Below are 23,194 nucleotides of genomic sequence, written 5' to 3' on the forward strand. Positions count from 1 at the left end.
AATGCGCTCTGTATTTACAGTAATAATCTAGACTTCACGTTGGTTTTACATGAGAAAACCGTCAATTAGATTTTTTTTTTTGGGAGAAACCGTTGAAAAGCATCACCAGAATACGGTGAGTCAGGAATGGGTGAGTGTGTTGTTTGCGTGTGTACGGTGGTGATGGTGTTTGTCTAAATATTTAAAGTGTAATGGTAGACCACTGATGACCTTATCTGCTCCAAAATCTCCAGTCGAGGCGTTCCTAGTCTCTGTGAAGTTCTTACTTCAACAAGTTTCAACCCACCATTCCGCATTAGCACTCTGAGGCACAGCACTTCCACCTGGTTAACCCATTTGAATTGATGATGAACAACATGCCGTAGATAATTACAGGAGTTCACACAGTGTCCCAGACACTAGAGGTTTCATCAACCGACGCAAAACACTATAAATGTTATACTGTCCCCAATTTTTGTTTTATGACACCATATGAGGGTTTGACCACGTATCACCAATATATAAGGTAACTTTATAAACCTTCGTCTTTCGAGGCTACATCTTGATATGCAAACACTCATACATTAGGAACAAATGAAAGCCTCAGATTAACCTAACTTGGATGTTTTGGAGAAAATCAGAATACCCAGAGAGAAACTATGTATGCATCATAGGATCTTGCATGCCCCAGCAAACCATTGTGAAGACGACCGTAATCATGCAGCACTCTTCGTACTTCCTCCCGGCTATTTTTCTTGTGCCTTGTGTCTTCACCACATTGTACAAAGCTGGCACTGTCCTACAATGACGCCACCATGTAGGCCTACAGTCACAGCAAATATACCGGGGAGACGTAGCGGCACCCCTCTCTAAACTGTCCACTAGAAAGTTACTCCAGCTGCTAGCATGATGCTAGCCCCCAACTATTACATCTACGCTACAGCTTCAGAGAGAGGAGATTGCGTCACTCCAGCCATTTATCAGAGGTGCCAGTGGTTTAAAATGAGAACACGTTCAAAACAGATTTTTGTATATCATGTCTTGCAGCAATGGTTGCTGACCAGACACCACTGGAGACAGTTTAGACAACTTGATTAGTTTATTCCAAGTTTTTTCATTCGTACTTGAACTTAAAATTGTAAAGCCCCTTGTTTAGGGACAATTTGGTCAATGATTATCTCTAATCAACATAGAGCTATGTAGCTCTGGGAAACTAGTTTCTCAGCCACAATGCCAGAAAACAGGAAGCACTTCCACACCACAGACTGTGGTAAAGATTTTTGTCTCATCAACTTTGAAGTGCAAATCTTCTATGCCCACTACACTTCTATTACCTTAACTGATCAACTGTTACATACAGAAATTGAAAATGTCACGGTTAATATGCTCCCTCTATTGGACCTAATGCTTGCACAGCCAATCTAACTGTGCAATGTCCAACAAAAGCAATAGATTAAAGCTTACTCCTGGCACTTTCCTCCACCTCTAACCTTATTGCCTCTACTGCAAATGCTGATTGGATCAACTGAAATCACAACGTTGCTGAAATAATCCAAACAGACAACAGGACCTAGACTCTCATTCAGGGAGCTTTGTCGTACGTCCAGTGACTGCAACAGGACAGTGAGGAACTTGTAATAATAATTATTCAATTTTGCAGCTGATCATATTGTCTCTCCTATATAGGCGAAGCACATCTTTATCAGCTAGTGACGTAAAGATTGGGATCTTCAGACAATGCAAATGTACTTATATGGCTGCAAGGCTAAAAGTTACTCTACAGAAAAGGGCAGCTGAGTTTCCTTTACAAATGTGTGCAAAACTTTGTTGATATTCTGCTAATGTCGAAAAACCACAGTTTGACAATTGCGGTGTTTCAATTTTAAAAAATAAGCACAGTTAAAATCACCCGTGAATAAGTTTGATTTACGTGGTAAGTTATTAAAAGCCGTCATTCTCCTACAACTTCCTGTCATCTTCTTCATCTTTGCTGCCATTAGTAACGTCCGATTGTTGGTCCTGTGACTCGCGTGATGCGAAGAAAGCGTTTCCATTAAAGTTTATATACAGTCTCAACCACCACAAAAATCATGTTTTTTTTTTTTCAAAATTCCTGTGTTTCCATTAAGCAAATGTATTTTTGTAATTCCAATTTGTGCAATTTTGAGGCCAATGAAGGCGCCACTAATGACAAGTTTTGTAGCCACAAGATTGATTGGTAATTTTCTCAGAGATAACTGATACACAGAACCACAATAAAATATTCTGATACACAAATCCAACAATAAAAAGGGGGGGAAAAAAGCAAGGAAGCAGAACTCTGGATTACTCAGAGTACATATTAATGTACCATGAAAGACATGGCTGTGCCTAAAGCATTATGGGATGAGGAGAGAGGGCAGCGAAATAGAAGGTCGAGCTTCCCCTGAGCTACGCCGTATCACGTCTGATTGACAGCCTACACGCTAAGTTCACCTGAGCCCCTGACCTCCCGTTTCACATCTTGCTGCGCCTCTCCTCCTCCCTCCTTTCTCTTCTTCGCCCCCACCTATTTTTCTGAGAGCAGGGGTGGAAACCTGAGGAGGGCCTGATCCAGGGTGGAATCGCTTCAGGCTGTGACCTGCTCTAAAGGGGCTGGGGGTACAGGGGGGAGGAGGGGGTCATAAGAGAAACAAAGTCCATTCAGGTAAAGCGCTCTGAGCTGGCCAAAGCTCCCTGCGCAGATAACACAGTGGTTAATGTACTAGAGTTTACACAGGCAACGACACTGGAGTCAGTGATCGGGGCGGGATGAGGTGTGTGTGTGTTTTGGTTCTGTGAAAGAAAAGGAAAAACAGACTGACAGGTGGGTAAACACGACGTACTAAAAGCCCCTCTGAACATTCCAGAAATTTCTATGCTAGTGTTGAAAATATTCCAGGCAAAAAGCAGTAATCCTCTTTACTCAGGCTAATCTCGGGCAAATTCAGAACTTAAAAACCTCGTAAGAGAGCTTTCCCCACACTTGTTTGCCCTAACAGGCACTTGTGGACCATGTGAGTATTTTGTTGTTGTTTTTTTAAGACAACCTGCTAGTTAAAATGATAGTGAAAGATTGTTGAAATGAGCCTCTGTTGAGCAGTTAATGTCTTACTGGCACTAAATAAATAAAAAATCTTAATTTATACAGAATTCAGTTATTCACACAGGAAACGAAGGCAGGATTTGGTACGTTACCAATAATCTTCCAGTATAAAACACATATGGAATGTGTAAACAAATGTCTGATTTAAAAAAAGAAAAGGCAATGTCATATTGAATAAAATTGCTTTTTTTTTTGCTACAGCCTGCTGACTAAAAATGCTTTACTGGACTCTTCTTAGTATGCGTTTCTGACAGGAAGATCACTGATGGCACACCACCTCCTATCTTCACTTCCTGTGAAAATCATCATCAGCCTATGCTAATGTCATGACAACCTGAAGGTTCATAAAGTAACGCTTACTTAAATCACTCTGATGTTTTTCAGAATTTTTCTTTTGCTACGTTGGAACTGGTTTTGAGATGTAAAAAGTCCAATTGGTTTCTGGTTCTTTGTGGGCTAATTTCTAGCTTAAGTTATAGTTGCAAGATTATTTGAATTAAAAATAAATCAGTCGCCCCAATAAACAAATATTACCTCAGCAAATAAACATGTCCAATTGTGACAACCAATTGTGGCATAACGGACAATGATGTAATAATTATGGACCTTTCAAAAGTATCAGTGCCCTAGAGTAATAAGTGACTATCCCACTGTAGGCCTCAAAGCTCAGTTCCCTTTTTTTGTGAAAGCTGGTGTTTTATTTGTTTGGTTGCTCACATTTCCAAATTTATGCAACTTTTTTTGAGATCTCCCATGTGAACTGCAAACAACCAAAATGTGCAGCAGAGGACGCAGTGACATCACAGGTACTGAGTGTTTGAGTGTGGGGGCTGGTTGACCTTTCATGACCTGTGGAAACATTTATTAATATTTCTTGAAATCATAGCGGCACAGACGGAAATGTTTGCTGTACAAACATCCATCCACCCACTTTCTAACACTAGTGGGTGCCCTAGTGGGGACTGGAGGGTTGCTGGTGCCTATCTTCAGCAAACGTTTCGGGTGAGAGGCGGGGTTCACCCTGGACAGGTCACCAGTCTGTTGCAGGGCAACGCAGAAACAGACAGGACAAACAACCATGCACACACACCTAGGGAGAATTTAGAGAAACCAATTAACCTAACAGTCATGTTTTTGGACTGGGAGGAAGCCGGAGTACCTGGAGAGAACCCACCATGCACAGGGAGAACATGCAAACTTCATGCAGAAAGACCCTGTGAAAACTCAGTGTTTCATCTGCTTTGCTTAGCATCGGTTCGTTCTGCTTTCCCCAATGAGGAAATCTTATCCGCAGCCAAACTCGCTCACGTTCTCCTCCCCCCTGCCTCCCTCGTCCATCCTTTCCGTCTCCCTCCTCCTCCTCGGTCCTCTGAGCAGGTCTCACTCTAGTGCCCGTCATTCTTCTGCCTTTTGTATCAGTCAGCCTTTTCGCTATTGAATGCTGCTTTCTCCGCCACCCCCACACCGCTCTCTGCTCTCCTTCTCCTACATCCTCTCCTGCTCATTCATTCACTCTAGGGCCTAATTATGAGCTAGCTTCGAATAAATACATGTATTTTTTCTCTCTCTCTCTCCTGAGAAGAAGTGGGGGGTTGGGGAGTTGTGTTCCACTTTTTCCTTTCTTTTTTTTTTTTTTTGACAGGAGGCTTAAGGAGGTTTTACTCTCTCCGCCGATCGGAGCGGTCACCAGGAGGAGAGATTCCATTTTTTTTCTTCTTTTTTTTTTTTCCCTGGGTGCAATAATTGTGTCTCATTAATTCTTACTGTAATGCCGGGTAGCTAAACAGGCTATGCAATTAGGGGGCTGAGCCCTGAATGGGGCGGCTAATCAGGGGACAAAAGCTGCAGCTCAGAGGCCATTAGGCCCGGAGGAAGTGCTTCTTTTGTGAGGAGTGGTCGGCGATGCCTTCATCTCCCTCCAACCGAGACCTTAAGGGAGATCTTCCACTTCTAAGACTTCTGCTGTTCGATTCGCAACGACACCTACCCCTTTTTTTTCTTTTTCTTTGACAGACTGCATCTTTCCCTGGATTAATGCAGAATCAAAAGTGAATTTCTGCCTACAGGGTCTAATTTACATCTATTTCCCCAACCCGGACCAAGTCGGAACCTCTACCGGACACTTTTTTGTGTGCAAACTTCAGCAGAAACGCCTTTTTAATGAGAATATCCCAACCTGCTTCTCGTAGGAACATCAAGTGCATCCCGAGACCGTCTCCCCCAAACTCCCGGCTCCCCTGCTGTTCCTTCTCCGTCTCGTCCCTCTCCACCATGACGGCCCCAAACGTTCCTCCAAACTGTCGATTCAGGAGTCTTGCAAGACCTTCCTGCCATCTGGGAAAGGTGGAGGAAGGAAGAGTACAGAGAATTTCAACAGTATCTATCTCCCTATCCCTTCCCCCAGACCTCTACTCTCAGTGCAAGTTTTATCTTCCAACCCTGTTTAATCACATCGTGAGGCAGCCGGGCAACCCAGACGGCAGATAAATGAACTCGCTTGGTTATTAAAATTAAGTGCTGAATTATTGACATGCAATTAGCATGTTGGAAACTTTATCGTTGGAGATTAAAATAATGCGACCGGTGTGGTTATCAGAACCACCAACAACCCAAAATAATGGCTATAGAGTGAATAGAAGATGCAACAACAATAAAACAAATTCTAAGAAAATCCTGTTTATCACGTAACAAGAGCAGCAAGCTGGCTCCTTCTAATTTGCCTGCCGGTTTTATTCCCATAAGGAATGGTGTCCTCTGCTCGTTATCTCCAGATTTTCCTGTAGAATGTTCCAGAGTCACACAGACACATTAGTGTGTCTTCCTCCTCTACTTCTGTAGCAACCAAACTCGCATGTTTTTGTTCTACTGAATTCAGAGGGAACTCTTACCAAAACAAACTGTGTTTAATTCACCACGTCTTAAAGTAACAGTTCGGGATTTCAAATGGGATAAAGCATTCCAATCTCAAAATGTCAAAGGCGTGAATACAAATAATGTTAAATGACTGTGATCACATTGGCACCGGGAGAGTATTTGCAGACTATAAAATGACTGTTTACAGGAAGTAGAAGTTGGAGGCTGCGCGCTGTCAAAAATCTTCCTCTGTGAAACACATGCTGAGAAAGTGCTTAACTTAAGGGAATAATGGCTCACGTAGAAGTATCATGATCATGGAGTAAAAAAAAAAATCGATATTGTTACAACAGTTTAACTGAACACAATTTTACTTAATTTTAAACTTTTATTGAGCAAAAATCCTAGTGCTATTCCATGTTTCATGAGGGACGATTACTGGTGGAGCGCCACCTCCATTTTGTTATGTGTAAATAATGATCATGTTCTATGTTAGTACTGATAATCTGTGGATTGTCTCAAAGTTGATGAAATTAAAATTATTTCATTGTGGAGTTTTATCACGGTAAAAGTCTGCTATAAGTTATAGCTAGCCATTAGCTTCAGCCTTTCGTACCTTCAGAACTTTTAGGCCTGGTACACCTAATGGTTGTTTTTTTTCTCCAGTCTAATTTTGTTTTTGGTCTTTCTAAAAGTGTGATATTTTTCAATATGTCTACAAATGAAAAATTTAAAGAAATCAAAAAATTCCCATTGTTTTCACAAAAAATTTACATTTTTAAAGAGTTGCTTCGCTGTCTGACTGAAAACACTCTGTTGCTGTACTACCGTCTCTTGAAGAGGATGCTTATGGGTATCTGTGATGTTCTTCCACCCATCCATTATCTTCCACTTATCCTGGTTTCTAGCCAGGCACCCGGGTCACCTCAACCCAACTGTTCTTCCTTTCCTAAAACGTCCTTTATTGAACAATCATCTTCATCACTGCAAACACAAAAAATCCTATCACGTATTTGTCTCTAGTTTCTAGTCCAAATGTCTTAATAGCATTGAAATAAGGCAAATCCAACTTATAGGTAATTTTTCAGCAAGATATAGCAACTTTTTTAAAGTTAATAAATCATTAATTTTGATGAAAAAATACTTCTTCCATTGGCAGATTATTTCACATATGGAAAAATGTCTTGTTATAAGTGAATTATCTGCCAATGGAACTAGGACCTTTTAGTCAATAGAAATTGATTTAAAACAAACTCTTATATCTTGCTGAAAATGTACTTATACGCAATTTTTGTCTTATTTCAAGTGTACTAAGATGTCTTTACCAGAAACTAGACCAAAATTATTTGGTAAGATTTTTGATTTTTACATACTTATATGTGTACTTAGGAAACATATAAAATAACAAGTTCAATTGATTTAATAAAAAAAAAAAAAAAAAAAGGAAATAAAATACAATTTTGGGCCCCTAAAGTCTAATCTTAAATTCCGTTCCTGTGTGGTACCAGCAGCTAATCTGGATTTATGCTAAATGAAGACACCCAGGGAGTTTTAGCCTGCATGTACGGTATTAATCACTTTTAACCTTTTAACAGAACCCTTTTTAAAAATTCTAAACCATTCCTTTAAGACAACAACAGATGGAAAAAGAAAATAAATCTGGGAAAACAAAACAAAAAAAAGCGTTCCCCTTTCACACCAACTTCCAGCTGCTGTAACAGTCGCCTTGGTAATTTCATGACTATCAAGAAACACTTACAGCGCCTGTTAGTCCAATACACACTCTGCCGCCTTTTCACAGCAGCCGAGCAGAAGTCTGACAAGCTGTTTACGCTAAGCCTGAGTAAATCAAATTCAGAGTTTGCCTTCCCTCCCCGCTAATCTCATTTTGTTTACCGCTAGCGCTAAGTGCATTAGCATCTGCAAGGCCTGTCTGTATTTACTCTACTTGCCCTTACTGTACTGGCTCTAAGCCAAACGGGGACTAATGTTAGAAATTGCGGGCAACCAGCTGTATATTCATGAACGACTCGCTCCCTAATCTGACAACGAGGCAGGGGATCCGGAGCAGGCAGAGCCGCCAAACTGACAGAAGATGTAGTTTTTGCATAAAAGAGCAAAATATTAAATGTTCTTCAGCTCTGGAGCGTTTTGACTCCTCTGCCTTTGGGCTTTGGGTGTTTATTTTGGGGAAAGTGAGGCATGACCGAAGGGGGGGGGGAGTATAGAAAGGCTTCTCTTCAGGAAGCTAAAAGATACACAAAAGGTCGTGACGGTTGTTGGGGTTATATCATTCATGTTCACGTAGGAAGTGGAGGTAATTTGAACTTTTGAAGTGAAAAGGGAAAGACAACAGAGTGAGAGCGTATCATGTGTCCCCGTCCTTGTGGCGTTGTCTCTCCAGGCCCTACAGACTAAAATGGGCCAGGGTCAGGTTTCATTTGTTTCCTGCGTCCTCTTGTTTGTCCGCCGTTCCAGGGTTTGACCACAGCGTGGGTTCCCATAACCCGTGGCCTCCACACCTTGGTGAACATTAACTCTGGCTGAGTAGCAAAAAAAAGTCAGTTCCGTTTACAATGACACCTAAATAGATGTCAAACCTACGCTGGGGTATTTTTCACTTTTATTATCCCAATGGTCAAGCTGAAAATGGTGAACTTTACAAATAAATTGAAGGGAGAAAAGGGATTCTTTTTTCTCTATTCGACAGGCACAGGGACTTTACAAAATTTGTTGGGATGATATATAATAGACACACACAAACTAGTGCATATTTGGGCTGGATATCTGTGCAATTTGTTTTACTACCCCAAAATAAAATCCGGTTTAAGCAACTACCTTCAGAAGTCGGTTTATCTGAAATCTGCTCCGACCAGAGATTAACCTGGATGATTTAGATCATAGTTGTGTGTTTGATTAGTCTAGTTAAAGTCCAGGTGTAATTTTTATTGACACTCTTTGAGATACTTTTTTTTCTGCTCTAGGAGTGAAATCAGGTCTCATCAGCCCTCTGTACATTCCCTGTAAAGGGAACTCAAAATGTCAGTGCTTAGCTATGGTAAAGATCTTAAACCTGATGAATTGGTGTTTTTTCCCCCCTCATTAGTTTTGAAATCTTCAAATCTCTTTCAATATTCAGGACAAACCTGAACATTTACAGACACGCACAGACACAGATATCTACACCTGCAACGATCAGTGGCACACATGTGGAAACACGCGTCCAATGGAAAATGAGGGAAACTTCCTGATAGCAGTGTGTGTTTCATTTATGTGAACTTTTACCAACTCTAAACAAGTCCAATCTTAAAAACAGCTGAGCAGTTTATGCAAATTTCACTTTTAACCATTGCCATGTTTGCTCTTTCCAGGTACTTACAGAGAAGCTTGTGGTTATTTATTCAGGAAATGGATTTAGGAAGTGGTGCGCTACCAAATATCTTCCTCTGTGAAACGCCGACTGAGAAAAGGACCGTAGTTGAAACGCAAAGAGACGTAAAAAGTAAAAAATGCAGAGTGGTTAAGCCATATATTACCCTGGATCTCCCCCTAGTGTTGTTTGTTTTGGCAAATGACATTTAATGGGACAGTTCCCAGTGTGCCCCATTTGACCCTGCGTCCATGACCTATTGCAAATGGTTTCAATGCACCATGAATAGATAGATCTCTCTGAGGAAAACTCAGCCAATAAGAAACTGAGTCTGGATGCAGTACAGGTCAGTTGTGTTGAGTTTGCAGTAAAAAAACAACAAAAAGTAAAAAAAAAAAATATTTTTTTTTTTAGTTGAAAAGCATGAAAAAGTGCATACCTCCTTAGGATCTTGACTCAAAAATTCTTTGGCCATTTGATTTTTCAAAATAAAAGTAGAAATTGTTTTATAAGCAGACAGAACTATCAAGTCAGAATCTATCGGAGCCAGAAATCCCCATCCTGCTCCAGTGTTTTTACATCAGTCTTTTCATTAAGTCGTGGCAAGTGTCTTCGTAAGCAGCGCTATGTACACATGTTCATCCATCTCAAAAGGGATGAAAGCTTAGAGGAATTCAGCACTTCATGCCTGAGCTTGATTCTTTTTTTCCCCCCCTTCTCCTTCTCTCCTACTTTACGGGGATCAAACGCAGCATGACTGCGGCCGCCTCGCGAGCCACATCCATCTCGACACAGAGCTGCCGAGAAGTTCTGGTGATGGGAGTCTTTTAGCCCTGGGGGCAACGCAATCTCTGTATCCCAATGTAATTACGAGGATAAGACAGTCTTCCTCTGTATTGAAGGCCAAGGCTTTTGCTGCCACGGTGCACGGAGATTTGATTTGATTTAAAAGGCGCTACTTGCTCGGCACGTCCTCGGAGGGCTCCGGGGGGCATTAAAAGTTCCCGTGTCCGTGGACAATAGCTGTTAAATGCGTGACTAGTTTCTCTTTCTCTGAATTTCTGCGGCGCAAAATTTTCTTGAGAGGGAACTGGGAGTTCAATCAATTCTCTAGTCCAGGTTTTTATCCTGCTCTGTATCTTCAGGGGGTAGGAGGTGGGAGCCAAGCCCCTCTTCCACCCCGCCCCCGGTTCGGGTCGTCTGCTGCTTGTCGCAGAGTCAACAGCGAGGCGGCAGCTGGGTTGGGTACCTCATTGCGTCTACTTGAGGTATTTAACTTCTGTGCGCCAAAATAACGAATCCGTGTAAAAACAAAAACCTAACAAGGAAGGAATGAGTGTCAGCCGAACATGTTCTGGTTCATCAGCCACACACAAAATAAACCACAAATCAATGGAGTTGCATGATTTAGTTTAAAGGGGCAGTATTATGTGTTTTCCAGCCATATAGGATCATTTTATAGCACAATCAAGTAACTATGTTACCCTTAAAATTGGGTCTCTTGCCTCTTTAAGAAACTCCTGCTCTTTCTGAAACTCCGCCTTCAGGAAGTCATCACAACATGGCTCCTCTATTAACCCTTTAACAATGTTTTTACCAGCGTTGCACTGAGAAGTAACTCCTATAATGAGCTCAGCAGAAACAAAGTTCCACCAGGTGCTTGCTAATTGCTAATCAGCTAGTCTGAAGGAACTGAGTGGCGAAGTCGGTTGGAAACTGCAGCTCTGATGTGGAGCTTTGTCCTCGAAGGCGGTGGCATGTCCACCCGGGCATTTTGCACAGCTGCTTCCAAGCTTATGCTTCTGTGAGCAGCTGTCCCACACAACTACCCCACTCAGCTCCTTCAGACTAGCCAGCAGCAATTAGCAAACACCTGGTGGAGCTGTGTGTCTGCTGAGCTCATTATGCGAGCTACTTCTCAGTGCAACACTGGTAAAACATTGTTAAATGGTTAATTGTGATGACTTCCTGAAGGCAGAGTTTCAGAAAGAGCAGGAGTTTCTTAAAGAAACAGAGGTCCAATTTCAAGGCATTATATTATGAAATCACACTTCTTTTAAGTCATATTTGATATATTTACAGCCTTTCTACAACATCTGAAGGTTTCTTGATCGTGCTCAAGAAACCTTCAGATGTTGGTTTCTTCTGGTCATCACCTCAACCCCAACCGTTCAATGTTTGGATAAAAATAAGAACCGGATTTGGATTACCACAGACTGACAATTATTTCAAACTTATGAACTTAATTCTACTCTTTAGAATTTAGATCTGTAGGTTCTAATATCATTCCACCTCAGGCCCCAAAGAAGATAAATTACCCTGATGATAAAATGTAAACTTTCAACTGACACTGCATGTAATGTAATATTTTGTTGGACTGCCCTTAGCTTTGATTTCGAGCCGCATTCACTGTTGCGTCATTCTGATATTCAACCAGAGTTGCATAAATTTTTCACCAAGATTGTATGGAAACAAGGAAAGATGAACCTTTCCTCATATTCTTCTCCGGCTCATGACGGGAGCATCGCTTCGACTTTCTTTCTTCTTATCCTGTCAAGCTCGTCATTCTGGAACAAAATGGATCTGGACTAATCAGACCACATGACCTTCCTCCATTGGCCCAAAATCCAATCTTTGGCAGTTGATCCAAACCTTTGAGTTCCCGTCGCTTTGTGCACACGGAGAAACTCTTGTTTTCACATTTCTTTCCCAGAGATGACGGTTTCCCCACTTTCCTTCCAGTTTCTACTAAGGCTTTGGACGATTCTTAACCCAGCTTCAGTAGCATAAGGAATCTCCATGGAGGGCTACCAATAACTCAAATATCAGAATTCATCCATTGCGAGGCTCTTATAAAATAACAATTTCTAACTCTACCACATGTTCATTTGGTCGTTTGAATTCTCAGCCATTTCCTGTCTTAATGCAAAACTCCGTCTACAGAAAACAGCTACTAAAAAAACTAAATAGATTGTGTTACTTTTACACCAATGTTCTTTGTTAAATACGCAACAAACATCGCATTCCTTTACCTGAAGTTGTGTCTGGTTGCTTCCATGATTCCCTCCTCTTTCCCCTCTCTCTCCCATTCTCTCTCTCTCTCTCTCTCTTCTCTGCTGTGGACTTTGATGCCCGCGAAGCCGCTTAATTGCTATTGCTGTCGAGCTTCTCCAAGTGTGAAACAACAGAGCGTCACACCTCAAACACGGTATTTATTCATTATTTTTGCATGCAGATGTCTGTAAGCAGGAAGCCTTATTAGGCGAGCTAATTTATAGGGTGACGAGCAATCCAATTAGATCTAATTGGGGGCTGATAGAAAAGCCTTTAGTGGTAACCTGCGCTGACTCCGGCCACCACTGCGTCCTGGCACTCCTTCCTCCTCCTCCCGTGAATATGGAGACTGCATCACTGTGGTTGGCTTTACACAGCCAGCCTCCTGTAATCAGGCTAGGAAGGGACTGTAGCGTCATGTGCATTAACACTGATGCATTTTGGTAAAGCTTTTATTTTGCTCAAAGGAAGGAATAGCTCGTAATTTTAAAATTTGAGATCTAAAACGTGATGATAACACATTTGTCACAGTTCCTAATGTCACATTAATCAAACTCTAGTGGTGCACCTGCATATGTGGATGCAACTGCACGGGAGACTACCCCAAAAGCAGGAGGTGGACTATAGCGCAGGGCATTCTGGGTAAATACAACCAAATCAAACACATCAGTCTAGCGCTAGCGGGAGAAATGGCAAAAGATGATGAAGCGGAAATCCTACAGCCGCTAAAATCTGATGCCACTCCATTTTTGTTTACAAAAGAAGGAAGTTGCGCTGATGTCTTCTTTGGAGGTTTTCGTGTTGTTTCCTTCAGTAGTTCTCGGTGCAGCGCCACCGCAGGCGAGGGGCGGGAACAGTTAACTTGACACAGAGCAATGTGAAAGAGAACTACACTAGCTGAAAATGTAACAAATGTTACAATTTCGGTCCCCAGTCAAACCCAGCGTACTGGACTATCAGGTGTGACAACAGCATAAAAAGACGACTCGAGTAAAATCATCCGGATTTTATACTTAAAAATAGCCTTCACTTATCCAACATGTAAATTTATATCCAAATTCTGGCATTGTGAAAACTAAAACGAAAAAAAAATAAATAAAAATACAATAATAATAACATGGTTACAAAATAAGATTTCAACAGAAGAAACACTTTGCCAAGTCTTTCTAAAAATAATAATAGTAATAATAAACCATATGTAATGCAAATATATGTCATGTTAGTACTATATTACTTCCAGTGTCAAATGGCTCAGCAGTTAGAAAATAGCATTAGAATAATAAAAGCTTGAGCACAAACAGGAAGATTTACTTTAACTTTACCTGTATGTGCGTCTGTATCTCATGCATTTTGTTTTTTCATTTAGTGAAGTTACTCACAGTGGATAGAGCATCCGGAAATCTCCATTGAAGAGTAACTATAGTCTTAATAAAATATTTTAGCAAAAGGAAAAAAAGTACAACCTCCTAAAACTTAATTCTTTTCCAAAAAGTTACTCAAGTGAATGTAACTGAGTAAGTGTAAGTGGTTACTACCCACCTCTGAGTATAAATAAGTGTAACATAAGCAGAGCACAAGGAGAAAAACCATGACGCAACCCGATGGGTGGAAATCAGCTCCTGTCTGACGAGCTTTACGTGAACTGAGAAGACATAAATCTGCCGTGATTTGTTGCTGTTGGACAGGACAGAGTTATGTGGCAGCTGTTTGTGATTTTACTGCTACTGTTCGAACCTTACACATCTTTAAGCTATTTCTGAAGGAGGAGATGCAGCTACACGTCCGGGGAACCACCACTTGGTTATGAACTGCCTTTTTACTTGGCTTGTTGACATGTTTAATGTTTGTTCCTCTTCTAACCGTAAAATCCAAATTAAATGTAGGTATAAGAAGGATTAAATCAAGAGCAAAGTCATTTTTCCACCATCAGTTTAGACAAACAAAATCAACATGGTATGGCTCTTCTCTCATGTTTTTTTTTTTTGCTTTGTTTGCTTTTGGCTCTGTTCTTTTGACAAAATACGTAATAAACTATTATGATAACTGTTGGGAGACGTGACAGATTTCTCTCCTGCTTTGATATTCAGGCGAGACATCAAAGATCCCCCCCCCAGCATGCTGGAGCCAAATGCATATGAGGTACAAGAGCAAATGAACGTGGCTCTCAGGCAGAGGCCCCGTCGGAGCCTGATAATGTTTCCTCTTTGGGGACCATCCAGTGTGTACACAGCGAGCCTGGGAGATCAACAGGCTAACGAGTGGAGCTCTTCCCGTATCTGATTGGCCGCCGCCCGGCTTTTGGAACGGGATGCAAGCGATCACAGGTTCTCTTTGAAATGCCCTAACGTGCCGTTTTGCGATTTCAAATATCTTGCTGTGCATTTCTCATTTTAACAGGGACATGTGTGTGTCTCGCTGAGTGTGATGGATTCTTATCCTGACAAATAAGTTGAGTTTGAACACATGAACGTACAAGCTGTGCAGGAAAAAAAAAAAAGAGAGCTTTAAAGATGTATTTGTCAAGTTATAATCAATACGTATGGAAGATGAAGACATTTTTTGACTTTCATCTCAGGATTCAGACTTTTTTCCTTAGAATCCTGACTTTAATCTTCTGAGATCAAAGTCAGAATTCTAGGTTTAAAGCTGGAATTTTGAGGGAAAAGATAGAGTTCTGAGATTGGCAGGAATTCTGAGAAAAAAGTTGGAATTTTGAGTTTCAAGGCAGATTTGGGACATTAGAATCAGAATTCTGAATTTTTTTAGTTTAAAGTCAAAATTCTGAGAAAAAAAATCAGAATTTTGAGTTTAAAGTCAAAATAATTTTTGCTTTTTTCCATACTGGATGGTGGATGTCTACAAACATCAGATTCCTAGTACTCTAACATAAACTTGTGTGGAACATTCTCTAATGCGTGTTTTATATTCCATCCAGTTCCCAGTTATGTTGCTCTCTGTGCTGGACTGCTTCATGACATCCTAATGAAATACATTAAATTTTGTGGCAGTAATGTTACACAATGTCAAGAAATCTTTTGGAATAGACTTTAAAAATATATATATTATCGTATCTTTCTGTACTTTTGCAGTGTGTGAAAAAGGACACAACTTTTTCACCTACGGAAAGCCCCTATGGACTAAATCCAGAGACAGGAGTTTGAGTCCAGGAAGAAATGTTCAGCAAAACTCTGCTTCCGAGTTATTTTCTTCCTAAAACCTCATTATGATGTACAGGAATATTGAACTAAAAAAAAGAAGTGCCCAGTAACACAGGCTTGTCTTGACTAGCGGGACAGGAATGCAGATTTGAGCTGTTTAGCTTCATTAAACCGGCTTCTGGAAACGCCAGCTAGCCCTCGGCCGCGGCTCATCGGAATTCCTGCCGCGTGCTCCGGCGGACAGACAGGCTGTCAGAATCGTTATCGTCTTGACTTCATCTCGTTAATTTGCTAGATGGGAGCGCGGGTATTTGCCCTGTGGAAACTAAACACACTGGTTTTTTTATTTTTTTTTATTTCTCTGAGCATCCATTCCCTCCCTCCTCTCCCACCACCACCACCTTCACGTCTGATTCACAGAGCAACCAGCGAGGCAGCCTGGGTTCGCGCATAGCCTGCGGTCATATCACACCCGACAGCCTGGCTGGAGTCAATATAACCGCAGGCGGAAAAATAGTGCTCGGGGCTCGGTCCCCCTCAGTCTGAGACCTGGCGTGGACGCTCCATCCGTTTGACGCGGCCTCTCCGCTCCACACACTCGAGTTCAATCGACATCCGTCACCCTCTCTCATAACAAGTCAGTGGCTCCAATTTGACCTCTTGTTGTTTTTTTTGTTTTTTGTTGCAAGCTGTACATGATTTCTTTTTTTATGATTTTATGAAGGCAAATGTTGAAGGTGTAAATGTGGAGGCTTCAACGTTTCGACATCTAGATTTGATTTGACAGCAGTTCTCTCTCTCTCTCTGCTATCCAGAAGGTAGAAAGGCTTGGAAAAGACGTGGAGTTGTTATTTTCTCCGCCGCGCACGAGCTTCCGAGTGCACCCGTCATTGTGAATCTCGTGTTTTCGTTCTTCGCTCGGATGATGAGGATTTATTAGCAGGGAGTTTGGGAACGACGAGGACAGCTGCAGATGGAAGTCCGATCGCAGGGCATGAACACACCTTAAAACGTATTTTTTAGCACTTTTTCACCTTTTAGATACAAACATAGCTGTGTTTAATATGCTTTTTTATTTCATAGACCAACACGTTGCTAATGTACACACACAAAAAAAGAAAACAAAACAGGTGAAAAAAACGAGCTGATTTGTCACAAGTAATGAAATGAAGTTTATCCAAGTAAATATATTAAGTTGTCATGTTTGCTTGTTGACATTTCACCAAGGCAAAAAAAACCAAAAACAAACAAAAAAGACATACAATTTCGCAGTTGTGTTCTTTACATTAAATATGAAATACAGTTAAAATCACGTGAATACGTTTGTTCACATAATGAGACGTTAAAAAACATGCTATGCCTACAAACCATTTGCTGTCTTTTGTCATTTTGGCTAGTAGCAACTTCCAGAACTGAAGCATTCTGGGTACAGAATAAACAGGTGGACAACGTGAGGAGAGGAAAAGGAACTGCTGCTTTAGCAGTTTTTGCCCACTTCAAAATAAGAGCATAAATACAAATAACTAATTACTTGACAAATTCTTAACAGTCGAAAAAGCTTCAACACAAATGTCAAACTTTATTCAGCTGAAAGTTGACTAAACAGCCAAATAAGGGGAAGCTAAATGTGCTAAACATGTTCTGAGTTAGCAAAAGAACTAAAGGAAAAATTTACTCCATTTTCAGCGCATTAGTGAAAATGTGGCCACCACTGGAAAACATTACTGAAATACACAGCACCATGAAAACTAAGTACAACACAGAGTTAAGTTATAAAACAATGCACCCATCTTTAAGCATTTTATGGATATTTCCTCTCTCAATTATCTCAAAGTGGAGACACTTTAGCCCTGTTTAAATACAATCAAGTCATGTCCTTTACCAAGGAAGAGCCACCTATACTTTGCACTTTTCTGTATTGGTCAGTCACATGAAAACCTCATTGGGATTCCTATTATAAATGTCAAAAAATTCAAAAATAAATCTAGAGGTATGAATGCTTTTTCAAGACATTGTATCATGTGTTCACTAGAAATGATCACACAGCACTTAAGCATATGTGAAATAATACTAAGTTGCCGTAATGTCAAGAAATTTTATTATGTCCACAGCCTGCATGTGATGTTAAATTATTCAGCTGTATGAGCCATTATTTTGAAAGGGTCATCCGCGGGGTCAGTCAGAATCCCATCCTAAATTACATATCTGCCGCTATTATTATTATTCATTTGTCAGCTGAATATTTATGACTAAAACACACATTCCAGGCAAAGCTGCACAAACGCTCCCCTCGTTGGGCCCCGCACAGAAATCTCAAAGAGAATATGCGAACAGAAACTGCTTTACAGACGTGTGTGTGTGTGTATGTGTGTGTGTGCGTTTGAGAGTTCTGTCAAACGTCTGTTTACCATCTCACGTTCCCAGAGGCACAAACCTCTTGACAGAGGCTACATCTACTTCTCCAGCAGAGCGATGTCTTTAAAACAAGAGCGTTTTGCTGCCTCTAAGTTAAAAGGTGGGAACAATGTCAGTCTCACAATCTTAGAGGACAAATTATTGTCAAAGAAACTTGCCTTTCTGAAGGCTGTGTGTGTGTGTGCTTTAGCGCTTCACGCCTTGTAAGGCCCATTTTTCCAACAAAATACTATGTTGTGAGGACCCACCGTTCCTTATGGGGCCCAAAATCCCAAACCCTATTAGAAAAAGTGCCGTTTTTGGGCTAGGGGTTAGCATTAAGGAATAAGATATGAATTTGAGCGTAGGTCAGGTTTAGGGTTAGGGGTGTACTGGTAATGGTTAGGTCAACGTTAGGCTGTAGAAATTAATGAAAACTGAATGAAAGTCAATGCAAAAGTCCCTATATTTAAAATAAATTAGTACCATGCTTTTTTTTTTTGTCAAAACCAGGGGAGGAAAGAGAAAAGCCAATGTGAACAAACGCCAGAGTTCAAGGGAAACAATAGATGCAGGAGGACATCCAACAATTAATAACCAACTCTCACTTTATTTACATTGCCTACATTAAAAGTAGTGGTAGGACTCGATTAACATTTTTAATCGAGTTAATTGCAGGGTGTTGTTTGCATTTTAATGGAAAACATTAAATAAACATTTTCAAAACAAAAACCCCTATTGCTGGTAAATTATTGAATAAATGTACATATGATCACAGCGGCAAAGATATTTATTGTTTTTAATATGTTACTTCGGTTATTCAACCATCAGAATGGAGCAAATTGCTGGTGAAATGCAACTCCTTTGAAAGAAAAATACAAATTCTTTAGAAATGTGGACTGTGGACGCTGACATTAGAGTTTGGGGAAGTCTGTCTCATGTTTAGCATTGAGATACAATTTAGCCTTAAATAGCTTTGCTGATGGCCAAACTCCTTTTTTCTCAACTTGAACACAGCAATAACCTTTTCCAGCGTTCCTTCATATCATTTGTTGAGGCAGAAATGAACTCCCAGTGGGCCAAGAGAGGGAGCTTTGTCATCTGGTGCTGTTGTTTCCGTATATCGCATGTGCGTGAGGTTAACGGGTGTACCAGAAACACAACATACAAAGGTTCCGGCTCAGAACCTTTCTATGTAAAAAAACCACCAAAAAAACAAACAAACCAACAACAAAGTTTTAACTGTAGTTTTAACAGTAACTGCATTAAAATTTTGAATGCGTTACAATCCATGTAATTAATTGAAATGAAGATAATCAGACACACTATGTAGGTATGAGGGTATGTTTCAACTGGGCGTTATTATGTATTTTCCAGGCACATAGTGGCATTTTGTAGGATAATGAAGTACCTATGTTAACTCCAGTTGTTATAAAAATGCTGCATATATCACGTATGACTAAAAATAAATTTTGCTTCCTAATTTAACACCTTGAAATTGGGCGTCTATCTCTTTACGAAACGCAGTTCTTTCTGAAACTCCTCCTTCAGGAAGTCAACACATCACTCATCCTTTAACCTGTTAGCAACATTTTTACCAGAGTTGTACTGAGAAGTAGCTCCTATAATGAGCTCAGCAGATGGACAGTTCCATCAGGTGTTTGCTAATTGCTTCTGGCTAGTCTGAAGGAGCAGAGTGAGGGAGTAACAGGGCAGGAGACGCTTGGTAGCTTGGAAACTGCAGCTCCAAGGTGGATTTCTCAAAAATGCACAACAGAATCAAGGCAACACTCCAGGGAATAATTTATAACATTATGCAAATCTCAAAAAAAAATTTTTTTTAAATAAAATACTGCAACTTTAACATAATCAATTATGTAATGTTCAAGTAATGGCTCTGGCAACAGTGATATTTCTAAACTGACATATGATGGCAAGGAAGGTGTGTAGTATATAACGGGCACTGGAAATATGTAAAAAGTGTATTAAGCCACTGAAAAATATCAAAAGCAGTGCGTTCTTTTCTTCAATGTCAGAGATCCTACACAGTTTTCAGCATATTCCAATAAAAAAGCCAATAAGAGCATAGAAAATATTAGTATATTCAGAATTTATTTCCTTTCCTACTAAATGTTTGCCCCCCCTTTTCTAATGTTTTTCCCTTCTTCCTTCCTTCCTGTTTCTGTTTTTTTCCCTTTATTTTGCTGTAGAAATATCTGCGATAAATTCCAATAAAAATAGGAAAAGCATGGAACCCTGAAATGTTTCTCTTTGTTTTCAGATCACTTGCTCCACAGCTCAGCAACACAAATATAGATTTCACTGCCGTCCTTAAGTATGCAAATGATCTGTCTGTGCGGACGGACGGCTTATGGCGGCATTCCAGGTTCCCTGGGTGTAATATCCCAGCTGACGTTGCACTCTTCAGTCCTTTTTGTCGTCCCGTCGCACCGAGCCTCTAGGCAGCCAAGAAAATAATACAAATATGAAAAAAAACAGTCAGTTATTCAGCAGCAATTGATGCAACAAGCATTTTGTGAAGGAAGGGAGTGGGGAGGCAGATTTCTATGGAAACATCCCTCAGGAGTATTTTCATTTTCTCCATCAAATGAGTAAAAAAAAAAAGAAAACATTGCCGTGATAATTAGCACTGTGTGCGTAGCGTAATGTGTGTGCTGAAGCAGCTCTAAAGGACTTCAAAAAGCCTGCAGGAAAAAAAAACAACAAAAAAAACCAGTTCAGTGTTTTTCACGACATCTCACCGCCCGCTCTGCTGTCAGTCAGCATTAAGGCCCGCGTTCGCCTCTTGTATTTTTCTTTTGTAATCCAAAAGCGCCGCGGTTTTAAAACAACTCTACTAATTACTTTATTTAATCAGGGGCTGGTCGAGGAATTATTTTTGCAGCCTGGAGCTAAATTTGAATCTGCAACAATAGCTTTAATATCAGTTTATGATAAAGGAAAAAAAAAGAAAAAAGCTTCAATATTTAATCCCGGAAGCGGTTACAATGATTCGCCGTTTCATGTGGACCCTTTAAGATCTTGAGGACTTTGATAAGGCCGTGTTTCACCTGAGGATAATGCAGAAACCGGTTCGATTAGCGCAACCGAGCGGGCAGGAGGATTAGAGCGGTTTAGGACGGTATCCTCAATGCAACGTATGACAAACCACGTCATCCGCCTTTCTAGCCACACCTGTTCCCCTTCCGAACGAGTCTGAATTGGAGAACCAAAGCGCCGGGCAGCAAATGGTGTTTGAAAGACTAAAAAAAAAAAGAGAGAGAAAAAAAGAAGACAGGGTTGTGGGGTGAAAGAAACAGAGAGGAAAAAAAAAAATCAAAGCGAAATCGGCAGAATGCGGGACTTTCAGAAGCTGCGGCGCAGTTGAACTAAGAAGGCCCGAGTCCTGCTGAAAAGGAGTCGGGAGACAGTCTGAATGCAAATTAAATCCTCCTCATTCCTGCAAATATTGTCTTAGCCATTAGTGCGGGGCTCGACTAGAAAGGAGTGGTCCCAGTCATTGTCGCTCGGCCAGGGAGAAGTCAGGGGAAGAATTCTATTCAGTGGCCGTCTTGGGGGCTCGGTGCACTTGGGCGCTTGTTTGGTACCATTCAAACGCCACAGACCGTGGCAACAAAGAGAGCTTTCAGCATATACCTCACTGTAAAAGCATGTGAAAAAAAAAGAAGAAGAAAGGAGGTGGGAACGGGATCAGGGAAGAGGGAGGGAAGAGGGAGTAAAAAAAAGGGGGACTGCTGTGGGGCGAGGAGGGAGAGTGGAAATTTTAGGTGTAGGCTCCTGAGTGGAACTGTGGTGTTTTGTTTTAATCGTGGGGTTGATTTTTCTGCAGCCTGAGGAGTTTGCCCCACTGGGCGAGGAGGTGGCAAACACATAAGTTGCGTTTCCATTACAAATGTGCACAGATCTTTCCTTTTAATGTCGAACAAAATCCAATGTCGCAATTGCGGTGTTTCCGTTAAATAAGAAATTAAATTGAAACCACACGCAAATAAGCTTGTTAAAAGTCGCTAAAAGTCCTGGCAGCGACAGAAGTAAACAGTTACATGACATATATTCATAACTCAGCCATGGCGCTAACGCTCATCATCCATCTCTTTGAGTTTAAACGTCGGCGTCTTATTCAGGTTTTGGAGCAAGAAGCACCACCAATTTAGGAGCGACTATGTAAGCAGCATTTTGGAGAAATTGCATTCTGAGATTTTACAATAGAGTGATGGATTCAACATGTTTGAATGACACATAACTTTTTCTGAACTTTTTCATTGCTGTAAAAACAAACTGTCATCCCTCCTACCACTGCCTGTCGTCTTCTTTGATGTTTTTGCCAGTAGTAAACATCCGGCCATTGATGACGTGACTTGTGTGATATGAAAAGTGTTTCCATTGCAGTTTTGCCAAATAAATTTATTTCCATAACGCTGAAAAAACACCTCCTCCATTTTTTATCTAAAATTTTTCTGAAATTGTCGTGTTCACGTTAAGCAAATTTATTTTCGTAATTGTAATTTATGGCCAGTGGAAATGCAGCTAAAGACCCATTCACCAGGTCTTGAAAAATAATTATTTAAATTCTATGTGATACAACAACGTAACTGATAACTTTTTATTATTTATTTTACAACAAATACAAACTTGGAAAGTGTGCATCAAACTAATATGAATATAAACTTAGTATTGATATTGATATTTTTGGAGCAATCTCTACTACAAATGAAGCTGCTAGCTTTTTGGGGTATGTCTCCATTATATTTGCATATTTTTGCAAATTTGCTCAAGCTCAGACGTTTTGAATGGAGAGCAGTTGTGAACGTCAATTTTCAAGTTTTCAAGTTATCAGCCAGATTTGCCTGTGCAGCAAACAAAGCTGGTTTATTGGAGCTCTGGAATAACAGCAGTTTTCAAAATGGCGGCCCTTTACCAGTCCACCTTCGTACAAGTCAAAGCCCACCTTCTCAATTTAATTTATTCCATCACCTCAAGCCTTCAAGAGTGGGGGAGAAAAAACAAAACAAGGTTGACTTTCACATACAAAACGTAAACATTAACAAGTATTTATGAATAATTAAATATCAGTCCAATTTCCAAGTCATTCTGTACTTTTAAACCGTTTAAGCTTTAACCAATCAAACTCCAGCTCTTATAGCTTCACTTCCATCTTGGGTCTAGCAGGGACCCAAGATGGCTGCCACAGAAAACACACCCAAATGGTAAACATTTCATCAATACATTTCCATACTCAGG

At 40.6% G+C, this 23,194-nt stretch overlaps 1 long non-coding RNA gene across 2 annotated transcripts in view; it reads left to right on the top strand.

The window, feature by feature from the left end:
• Positions 1 to 23,116: 23,116 nt before the first annotated feature.
• The window catches only part of LOC103482251 (uncharacterized), a 93,545-nt gene continuing 93,467 nt past the window's right edge, over positions 23,117 to 23,194 (top strand). For both annotated transcript variants that reach the window (XR_536427.1, XR_536426.1), the window contains exon 1: positions 23,117 to 23,160. This is a non-coding gene — a long non-coding RNA (uncharacterized LOC103482251). The remainder of the gene's footprint in view (positions 23,161 to 23,194) is intronic.

Source organism: Poecilia reticulata, linkage group LG20, assembly GCF_000633615.1.
Source record: "Poecilia reticulata strain Guanapo linkage group LG20, Guppy_female_1.0+MT, whole genome shotgun sequence".
Taxonomy (NCBI): Eukaryota; Metazoa; Chordata; class Actinopteri; order Cyprinodontiformes; family Poeciliidae; genus Poecilia; species Poecilia reticulata.